Source organism: Podarcis raffonei, chromosome 12 (assembly GCF_027172205.1).
Source record: "Podarcis raffonei isolate rPodRaf1 chromosome 12, rPodRaf1.pri, whole genome shotgun sequence".
Lineage (NCBI taxonomy): Eukaryota > Metazoa > Chordata > Lepidosauria > Squamata > Lacertidae > Podarcis > Podarcis raffonei.
Genome location: NC_070613.1, coordinates 18,221,610 through 18,232,113, shown reverse-complemented (window position 1 = coordinate 18,232,113; position 10,504 = coordinate 18,221,610).

Below are 10,504 nucleotides of genomic sequence, written 5' to 3'. Positions count from 1 at the left end.
CAACATATGGTTGGAGAACTACTACCTGGAGTACACAGCCTTGGCTCAGACACATGTGATGTTATTGAAAAGCTTCTGTGTTTTCTAATTGCCTGCAAATGTTAAAGAGCTGACACAGCAAGGGTGTTGTTTGCAGGTTGGGGGCTGAATGTTTGTGGCTTTTTACAATTTGGCATCAGTCTTAAAAAAAAAATCTGTATTCCACGCATGCCTTCAATAAGGAGCAGCATTCTGAGCATAGGGGGAGAAGAACATACTGAACTGTGTGTTACCACACACAATTGTATGTGCGGCAGAGTGCAAGGTTAAAATATTTTTCAGAGTTGCCTGACAGTTTTGTTGCTTGATTTTTATTCTCTGCTTCTGCAGTTGTTGTGCTGCATTCCAATTTTTGTGTTATCATTTATAGTTCTGTTTTAATGTTCTTATTGTTATTAAAAGCTATTGCCTGGCACATAAATGATGTTGCAGATGATGCTGATGAAACCATGTCAGGAAGTAAACTATTCTGGAACCCTTTATCTTGACATCTAGTTTTCTGTTCAGGGACTTTTTTTTTTTTTTTTTTTACATAGAGGATTCATACAATCCTGCATCTACAGTCTAAAGCAGGCATCCCCAACCTTCGGCCCTCCAGATGTTTTGGACTACAGTTCCCATCATCCTTAACCACTGGTCCTGTTAGCTAGGGATCATGGGAGTTGTAGGCCAAAACATCTGGAGGGCCGCAGGTTGGGGATGCCTGGTCTAAAGTGTTAGTTGGATAACTATTTTGCCACCTCAAGCTCTGCTTGTTAGGTGTAAGCTGCACCTGAAGAATTCAAGCGAATATAACTGATTGCTAATGTCCAGTTCTATGAATTACGTTGGTAGTGTCTCCTAAGATCTGGTATATAGTCTGAGCACCGGTATGGGAAGACGGTTTAACTTCCTCTGTCAGTATTGGGAATTAATTCTCCCTTCAGCACCTTCACAGCATCAGCTATTTCACTGCACATTCAGAAAAAGCCATGCATTCTTACTATGGAACAAAGAGTGTGGGAAGACCTATGGCTCTTTCTGGCAGGATTCTCCACTTGTCTGCATGCGTCCAAATCCATCACTGGATGAAGTCATACAAGACAGACACCACAGTGCAGTGGTTAGAGCCGGAACGGCTAACATTTTTTGGCCCGAGAACCACATTCACCCTTGGCCAACTCTCCAGGGAAGCCATTGGTAGATGTAGACAAAATGGCGTGTGGCCATCTCTCTTTCACTCAAACACACACACACACACACACACACACACACACACACACACATGTACACAGGCCAGACAAATATAAGACACACACAGAGGGCAGGCAGGGATAAAACTGCATCCTTATCAGGGCATTCATGTTCCCTGGTGCAGTGTGTGTGTCCACCACAAAAAATTGCTTGTTGCGTGGGCTAGCTCAGGGGTTAACCATTCCTTTGTCTTGGTTACACCAGAGAGTCCTAAGATCAAATCTCTAGTCAATCATCAAGCTTGCTGGGTAATCTTGGGCCAGTCGTGTTGGGATTTCGTAATCAATTAGCTCAGATTCCACACCTCTATGCCTAGTTTATGCTTGGACTCTGCTACAGTATTGTGGGCACATATTTTCGGATATTTGTCACAGAAGCGCAGAGGAACAGAAGAGTGATGGAGGGGGAAGAACGCAGCTGCCTAGCGTTTTCCCAAGTTGGTTACGAAGCCCAGCACGGTACACCAACAAGTCGCTATGTACTTCCTCCCCTGTTCTACCTCCACTGGCAGAGGCAGTCTGCTTCTGAATGCAATTGCTGGGCATCACAGGTTGAGGAATGCTGTTCTGACCAGGTCCAGTTTGGGGGTTCCCCATGGGCATCTGATTGGCCAATGTGGCAACAGGATGCTGGAATGGATGGGCCAGCGGGCTCTTCTTACGTTCTTTCTTGACACAGTTGTGAGGATAAAAGCAGGGAGGGTGCAGAAAGCTATCCGATACTGAGTCCGTCGAGGGCCTTCTTGGCGGCTGCTCCCAGACTTTGGTGTGCCCTCCCTAGAGAAGCTAGACTGGTTCCCTCATTGTTGTCCTTCTGCTGACTGCTTCTAATGAAAGGTGCTGGTGCTGTGCCATTTTTATAGTAATTATTGGTGTGGTTTTAATAGTTTTTATATGTGTGTATAGTTTTAGGTTCTATCAATGTTTGGTGTGCTGTGGTGTGGTGTGGTGTAGTGGTTAAGAGGGGTAGACTCGTATTCTGGTGAACCGGGTTCGCTTCCCCGCTCCTCCACATGCAGCTGCTGGGTGACCTTGGGCCAGTCACTCTTCTCTGAAGTCTCTCAGCCCCACTCACCTCACAGAGTGTTTGTTGTGGGGGAGGAAGGGAAAGGAGAACGTTAGCCACTTTGAGACTCCTTCGGGTAGCGATAAAGCAGGATATCAAATCCAAACTCTTCTTCTTCTTCTAATTGTTTTTATAAGATTGTTTTTTCTATGTTTTTAGTAGTTCTTACTTTTATCTGTAAGTCGCATTGTTTCCTTTCAGCGAAAAAGGCTGGGTCTAAATAAATAAATAATAATGTACTGTAATTGGTTTATCTACTCAGTATGGCCTGCACTGACTGTCAGCATCTCCCCAGGTGTTCAGAGAGGAGTCTATCCTAGCCTTACTTGGAGATGCTGGAGGACAAATCTGGGACCCTTTGCACACAAAGAGTTGCAGTGCCACTGAAATGTGGCCCTGTGTTCTCCAAAACTCCTTGGAGTAAGGTGGGATAAGATACAGCACACATCTTTCTTTTCAATAGGAACTTAAATTGTTTAAAACTTACCTCTCTCACACATGGTCAATGTGGATGGAGACACAATTTAGTAGCACTAAAAAAAAGGAAAAATACCAGCAGGCCAACGCAGTGATGTATCAATGACAGATGCAAGATTTTTCCCTGACAGCTCTCTGAATAAAAGCTCCAATTAGAATAAGTTCTTGAAAGAAGTTCTGCTTCCTTAACTGACATGCTTCGTAAAATTTTAGTTCTGAATCGCTGGTGGATACTTTGGAGCTGTCTGTGTGACATACAACCGAGACAAGTCAATTCTAATGTATGTTGCTGGAAAAACCAGAATAATATACAATTAGTTTATTAAAAAGAGAAAGAGAGAGAGAGGCAAGACTGGGGCTGACTGATGCAGAGTCAAAATGATTTCCTGCCTGTAGTGTTTGACATGGTTCGATCTATAACTACAACAAGAATCAATATAAGTTCCCCCGAAGCTTCTTCTCCCAACAGAAGGTATTCTGTTGCCAGAGCATCTGGATCTTGTATTCTGCTCTTAAGACTTATTTGGGATTGCCAAGTGATGAGATTTCTATTGGCATGCAGTGTTTTATGAGATGCAAATAGGTTTTCCATCCACAGGGCATAAAGGGATGAGTTGAGGACACTTTTCAGCCACTAAACATCAAATTCCCTGACTACTGTGGAGAGAAGACAAATGCTTAGTGTTCTTTTAATAAAACTGTTTTGACATAGAAGAATCCTTTCCATAATGTCGGCTTATGGAAAAGGACTCCGTGTGGGATTTGAGCAGTTTAGAAGGCTTCAGTTGCACGGGATGGATGGTTTTTAAATTCTGTTGTACATAAGCAGCAATGAAGCCCTCTGACGCAATTCATTTATTCTTAGAAATTAACTGTGCATAGCTATTGTCTGCTGCTGATTTAAACCTAGCGCCTAGGAATCCAGTACCCTAGTCCTAAATATCCAAAGGTCATGTTGATTTCAACAATGAAATGATGTGTTCCCTAGTAGTTGTTAGTCCTCTGTGCTGTGCCTACATTTATAGCAGCTTACAACACAATCCAAACCCAAGATCTCCTGGGATAAAAGAGTTTGGGTTTGGTGGACGTTGAGCTTTCCCAGCTGAGCTGGGGCTATGTCACTGTAAGCTGCTCGCCCCAGCTCTGCGGGTGGAATTTAACCTGGCAGAACTTTCACCAAAAGGGAAATTCTGGGAGTATGGCAGGGGCAGGATTGGGCAAGGATCAATTTACACTTTTCCAAACCCTTGTCAGCTCAGTCACATGACCTAGCAACCCAGCAGACCTTAGCTGGAAAAAATGGTTCAAATCTAATTGTTCCTGAACAATGTTTGGAATGGGAGTAAGCTACACCAGTGTAATTCACAGCAGTATAAATTGTGTCTTCTTTCTGTAGTTAGGATTGCTCTGTTAATGTGTTTCTTAGCTGCATTTAAGCTGCTATCGTATACTTACTTAACCTGCCAATAACTGCCATTGTGGGGCATACCGGTACTTCTCAGTTGAAGTGTATTGGCTTGCACTGAGAGAGGCTCAAATGTTCATAGTGGGTGGTACTGTACTTTTCTGTCTATAAGATGACCCCTTCTATAAGACACCCCTTATTTTGGGAGACTAAAAATTTTGAAATGGGGGGGGGATTTCCCAGAGTTGTTGAGCTTTCTTTAAGGGGCATGGCCACAAATCGCCCACCCGCCATGGTCACTGAGGGGTCTTTGCAGCCCATGCTTTGAGCCTCTTGCTGCACCGCCGTTGCTTCGCCCTCCACTTGCCCCTCCTGTCTCGGTCCAGCCTCGGACTCACCGGGTCTGTAAAAGCCATCGCAAGGCAACCCTCTCAAAAACCCCATGCAAGTGCTGCATAGCTGTCAACCATCCCTTATTTGGCGGGAAAGTCCCTTATCCCAGCGCCGTGTCTCGCTGCTGTCCCTTATTGATGATGTCCCTTAAATTTCCCGGGTTTCAAAGGAAGCAGTTCCTCTCCCTCCCTTCCTGCCGGCCAGGGAGGAGGGAGGCTCCAGCTGTGTCTCTTGGCTGCGCTGCTCACCCAATAAGGAGTCTAAGAACGACTGGGGGGTGGAGCTTGCATGCCTTGTGCCGATCAAATCGGCCGCGTTGCCGGGGACTCGGAGAGGTGATGGTGGTTTTCCTTGCTGCATCCCCTTTGCCGGGTTGCTGCGCTGTGGGAACCACTGCTTGAGGCTTCATTTGGCTGCTGGCTGGGCTTTCTGCCTTTGGCTCAGAGGGGCTCAGAAGTTGAACATACCTGTGCTCGCAAAATCCCTTATTTTGGCTGCTGATCCCTTATTTTCGAGGCTGCTGGTCCCTTATTTTCAAATCTGTAAGTTGACAGCTATGCGCAGGAGACTTCTACCTGTGGGTCCAAACATGCCTCCTGCTTCCCTCCTCCTCCATGGGGCTGGGGGAAAGTTGCTAATTAGGGGGTTGTCATTAAAAACAGGGAAAAGAAAAGCCCCTCATGCGCGCTTCCCAGGGGACCGGGCGAAGCGTCGCCAAGTTTGCCCCAACCTTGCATGAAGGAGTTTGCAAACACTTCCTGCCCGCCAGAAGGGAGTAGCTTTCAGCACAGGAGGCCAGCTATTTAATCAGCCGTTTGCCTCAGTGCCTCGGGTATACTTGGTGCATTCAAATCGCCATGCCAAAGCTTCAATTAGATTTATTTTTAACTGTGCAACGCCATCCGTAGAAATGTACCAAAGCTATCAAGCTAACCTATTTATTTGGGGGGGGGATGAATATGTTCCTTAATCCACTGCTGCCAGCATTGCAAAAAGCCACCTATCCCCTGTCCCCTCGCCAAAAAAAGCAGCAAATCGACAGCCCAATTGCCACAATGACAGCCAATCAACACCAGCCCTTGACACAGCCACCAATAACATTCTCCAACTCGTGGCAGCAACCAATCCCACGTCCTCACAATGTATAAGATGACCCCCAATTTTTAACACGCTTTTTGGAAAAAGATACCTCGTCTTATACATGGAAAAGTACGGTATATTCTGTGAATCAAAAGAAGACCTAGAAATAGCAGTGATTCATAACAGATTACTTAAGCAGTTGTGGAAGTGAATTTGTTCAACTATCTGTCAAATTAGACAAGCGTGATTGCATTATTTCAGCAATACTTCTGTAACAGAAGGTCCAAAGGAACAAATGTAGGGGGGCGGATCCAGCAAACATAAAGCTGTTTTGGTTGAATTGATTTCAACAGGAGAGAGTTAAGCAGGTGTTTAACTCTCCCACTGAAGCAGATGGGACTTAGAAATAATTATGAGTAACATTGGCCTGAATCTAGACCCAGCCCCTGTTCCCTTACCCCAAATCTCATTGAATCATGAGACATCAAGTACGTGTGAATCATCCCCTTAGGTGTGCTTAATTCTTGCTGAATTGTAACCATAGCATTTCCATGGAGTCCATTCACACCTCCGCTGAAAGTCAAGGAGTGATGAGTTATTTGATGATGTAGCATGCATGACTTAGCACATCAAGTGCCATGCATGACTCAGCAGTAAATGGAGAACTCTGGAGGACAAGAGTAGGAAGGCTGCTTGTCACCCCGAGGTCCAAAATGTTGTTTTGTTTTTTAAAAATATCTCTTGGCGTCTTTGCTGGAATTTCAACTGAAGGAAGGGGCTATTATGAGTATTGCACTTTAATCTTAGCTTTTTAAATTATGATGAAACTCTGTCTTTGAAGAGATCTTCAATCAGTACTTTTCTTCCTAATTCAAAGCATCAGAGAATGCCTCTATTAAATGGGGATTACGAGATAAAGCTCATAATGGGGAGATAGCACATTCAAGGTGACAGTGTTTTATTATCTTATACTAAATTAATGTAGCATTAAGAATTATCAGATCATTAGGACTATAGCTCATATCACTGATTAATAGCCTGCAAAATATTACTTTGTAAAACAGAGCTTCTTTTACTTATTATAGACGCACTGTGGGAAAAATGAATGTACAGCTGATTTATACTCCCTCTGAAGAGCCTGTGCAAACATCAACAGATTGCTAAATACGGTGGTACAGGCAGCGCTTTTAGGGTGTTCCCAAAGACATTCTTTTTGTACCTGTCGTTGAGAAATGTGCTTGCTGTTTGAGTAGCATTTCAGCCAGGATTTGGTTTGCACTGTTCTGCTGTTGACAGTTTCATGGAGGATTGGTCAGGGCCTGGAATGAACTACCTAGTTTGGATTAACCAAATGCACTGAAATAGTTCAAAAATATCTGAACTGCACCCAAAACCATGCTGAGTTAACTGAACCCGAGTAGGTTCATTTTCGAGTAGATTTCTAGTTCATCTTCAAGTTCATACTCTTCCGTGTTTTTTTTAACTTTTTAGACTCTTTGAGCCTTGAAAGTTAAAGATACACTTGTTGGAGAAAGTAAAATGAACCAATGCTAATTTTCTAGAAAAAGAGGTGCCAGAACTTGCCGTAATCTCTTATACAGTGGTACCTCGGGTTAAGTACTTAATTCGTTCCGGAGGTCTGTACTTAACCTGAAACTGTTCTTAACCTGAAGCACCACTTTAGCTAATGGGGCCTCCTGCTGCTGCTGCGCCACCGGAGCACAATTTCTGTTCTCATCCTGAAGCAAAGTTCTTAACCTGAAGCTCTATTTCTGGGTTAGTGGAGTCTGTAACCTGAAGCGTATGTAACACGAGGTACCACTGTAATGGCAATGGTGCCCACCCAAGAGGTGCCAGAACTGAGTTCTGGCTGGGGGGAAAAAGCCCTGAATTGAACCATTCACAATTGTGTGTGTGTGTTTTGATGTTTTCTCAGTTGTCTTAAGTATAATTTATATTTCAGCACAGCAGCTTGTAGCACTCTGAATGCTGAAAAAAGAATTGCATGTAGAGCAGATGGGACAATGTGGGGAAGGATTGTTGCTTTCATGGTTTGTTTCAAGTGTCTGCCAGACGCATCTGAGAAACAGGATGCCGGGCTAGATGAACCTGTGATGTTTGTATGTACTTTAGACTTAAGTGCTTTTTCCTGGCTCAAAGAAGACTCCTGCTCCTTTAAGAGTTATAACTTCATGACTAAAGTTGAGCAAATAACAGTGACATCTTCGTTCAATTTAACCTCTGATTTGTTCACATTTTGCAAGCAGTGAACTGCCTTATCTGGGTTCTATAGAAGATGCTGGAGTCTGAAGATTAAACGGCTCCTATGCTTTCAGAAATAACGAGGTGAATCCAGCATAAAATTAGATCTGATTTAAATCTATGTAGGAAAGGTTCTCATGATTCACAGAAACCCCATTGCTATCTGTGGGGAATGACCAACCTCCCCCAACCTGGTAACCCCCTCTACATCTCCCATCATGCCTGACTATTGGCCATGCTTGTTCAAGCTGATGGCAGATGTAGCACAGAACATCTGGAAGGCATCAAATTGGGAAAAGTTGATCTAGACTAAATCCATGTTTTAAAAGCTTTTTTGAAAAAAAGAAAAAAGAAGAAAGGACTGGAAAGTGCCTACAGGATTATTGTCCGCTAATTGAACTGCAGTTCCTCACAGCCTGTTCCTTTCCACAGAAGAAACTGGGCAATTAAAAATTTCAGTAGACAATCTACAAATAGCCACAGCTCTGCAGGCTGCTTTCTGCTCTGACAGAAGGAGTGAAGGACTACAATTCTCATCATCCCTGACCACTGGTCCTGTTAGCTAGGGATGATGGGAGATGTAGTCCCAAAACAGCTGGAGGGCCAAGTTTGGGGATGCCTGATCTAGTGTGTGTAGGCTATCTATCTATCTATCATCTATGTATCTATTTATCTAACATGCCACCACAATCTCTGAGCAGCAAGAGACTCCCGGGGTACCTGTGCTTACCCAGGGTTCAGTTTCCTTGCAATTAAGATCAGTGGAAACTCTGGTGTCTTTTGGATATATGGTTTTATTTACACATATATACAACCTGAGCATAGGATGGAGGGACTCACAGCATTAACACCCCCTTAGTCTTCTTCATTAGTCACAGCTTTGGATCCTGCACACAGCAAAAACACGTCTCTGTTTCCACAGTTTCCAGTTCACATTCACACAACAACGCTGGCTATTGTTTTCCTACATACCAGGTGAGGCCCACTCATTTTTTTAAAATGGCACAGGGCAACTTCTTTAAATCATAGTACTTAACTAAGTAGCCAAATCCATTGCCTTGACCTTCTACGCCCACAGATACAGAACTGAAATGGTCCCAGGGTCCCATCTAGACTGACCCCTCCCTGCCAAAAACCTCATAGGAATATATAGATTTTAATATAGAAACACACAAACAAACAAATGTTTTTCCAGCTACCATATATTCCATTTTGGAAACAAAATTGCAAAATGAATATACAGTGAAAGTGCAGATCAGAGGAAGAGACTCTTTCCCAGTACACATCTTTAATTACTGCACAGCCTTTTCTTTCAGCATCTCCCCCCCCCCGCCCCCCGTTCTTTTTGCATAAGCAGTATGCAGTTGTTGTTGGGAGAACTAGAAACCTTTCCCCCCAAGGAAACACCTCTGTTGCAGAAATATTGCAGCATGCCAATATTTTGTCTCTAGGAAAATACAATTTGCCAGCTAGCCAGCACTTCTGCTGCAATTGTGGCTGCTGTGCATGGTCCCTGCAGCAGGGCAGGCCCCCTGCCATAGTTACATTGGCTCTGGATCAGGCTTCACACTAGTTAAGAGCTAAAAATATAATCCCTTTTGTGTCATCTGGAATGAGATACACCATGTACCATTGTGTTAGAGAAAGGTGCTTATAAATATACCAATATCACGGCAGGTATTACTATCCCATGCACATTATCTCAGTAGCTGAGCACTTAAAAAGAAAAGAAAAAAAAACCTGTAAGTTGCATGAAGGGAGAAAATTTGGGTTAAAAGCAGCTCGGAACTGAAGACTATTGAAAAATGTAACAGCCAGAGATTACTGCCTGCTCTGTCATGTCACAGATTCTGATTATGCACTCATACCAAGTGCATCCTTTTGAAAATAAAAAGTGGGAATCTGACTGGGGCAAAAAATACAGATATGCAAACAGACTTTTGGTTGTTGACTGCACTGTTACTAGCAAACCTTTTGTGCTGTCTTAAATATTTTGGAAAGATGTGGGTCTCTGGGTTAAATGGAATTGAAATCACACAAAAAATGGAGGAAGAATGATAAGTTGGGGGACGGGATGTAAACTCACTTGTCAGACAAGATTGCTTTGTGATGGCAGCAGTGCCAGCATAGAAAACAGCAGGAAAGGCAAAATAAGGCCTAGGTTGAGAAAGACTGATCATATTTCACAAAGACAGGCATGGAATGTTGGAGATGGAAAGTTTCATTTTGGAATGAGACAAACAAGCAACACATTCTGATTAAATTAGAAGACAACTCTGAGTTACAGATTTGTTTCTTATTCCAAGCGTCCAGTAAGGATCCCCTAAAACTGTGTGACAGATTACTTCCATGCTCAACTTTGTTCTTTTCTTCTATTTTTGATGTTTTCTCCAGAGCAAATTGTGGGATAGCCAGCCTCATATAACCAACACGCATGAAGGGGTTAAAACCATAGATTAAGCTGTCCTGCTAGGTCTAGCTCACATTGGGAGGGACTAGGTAATCAAGGGACGTGGGTGGCGCTGTGGGTAAAAGCCTCAGCGCCTAGGG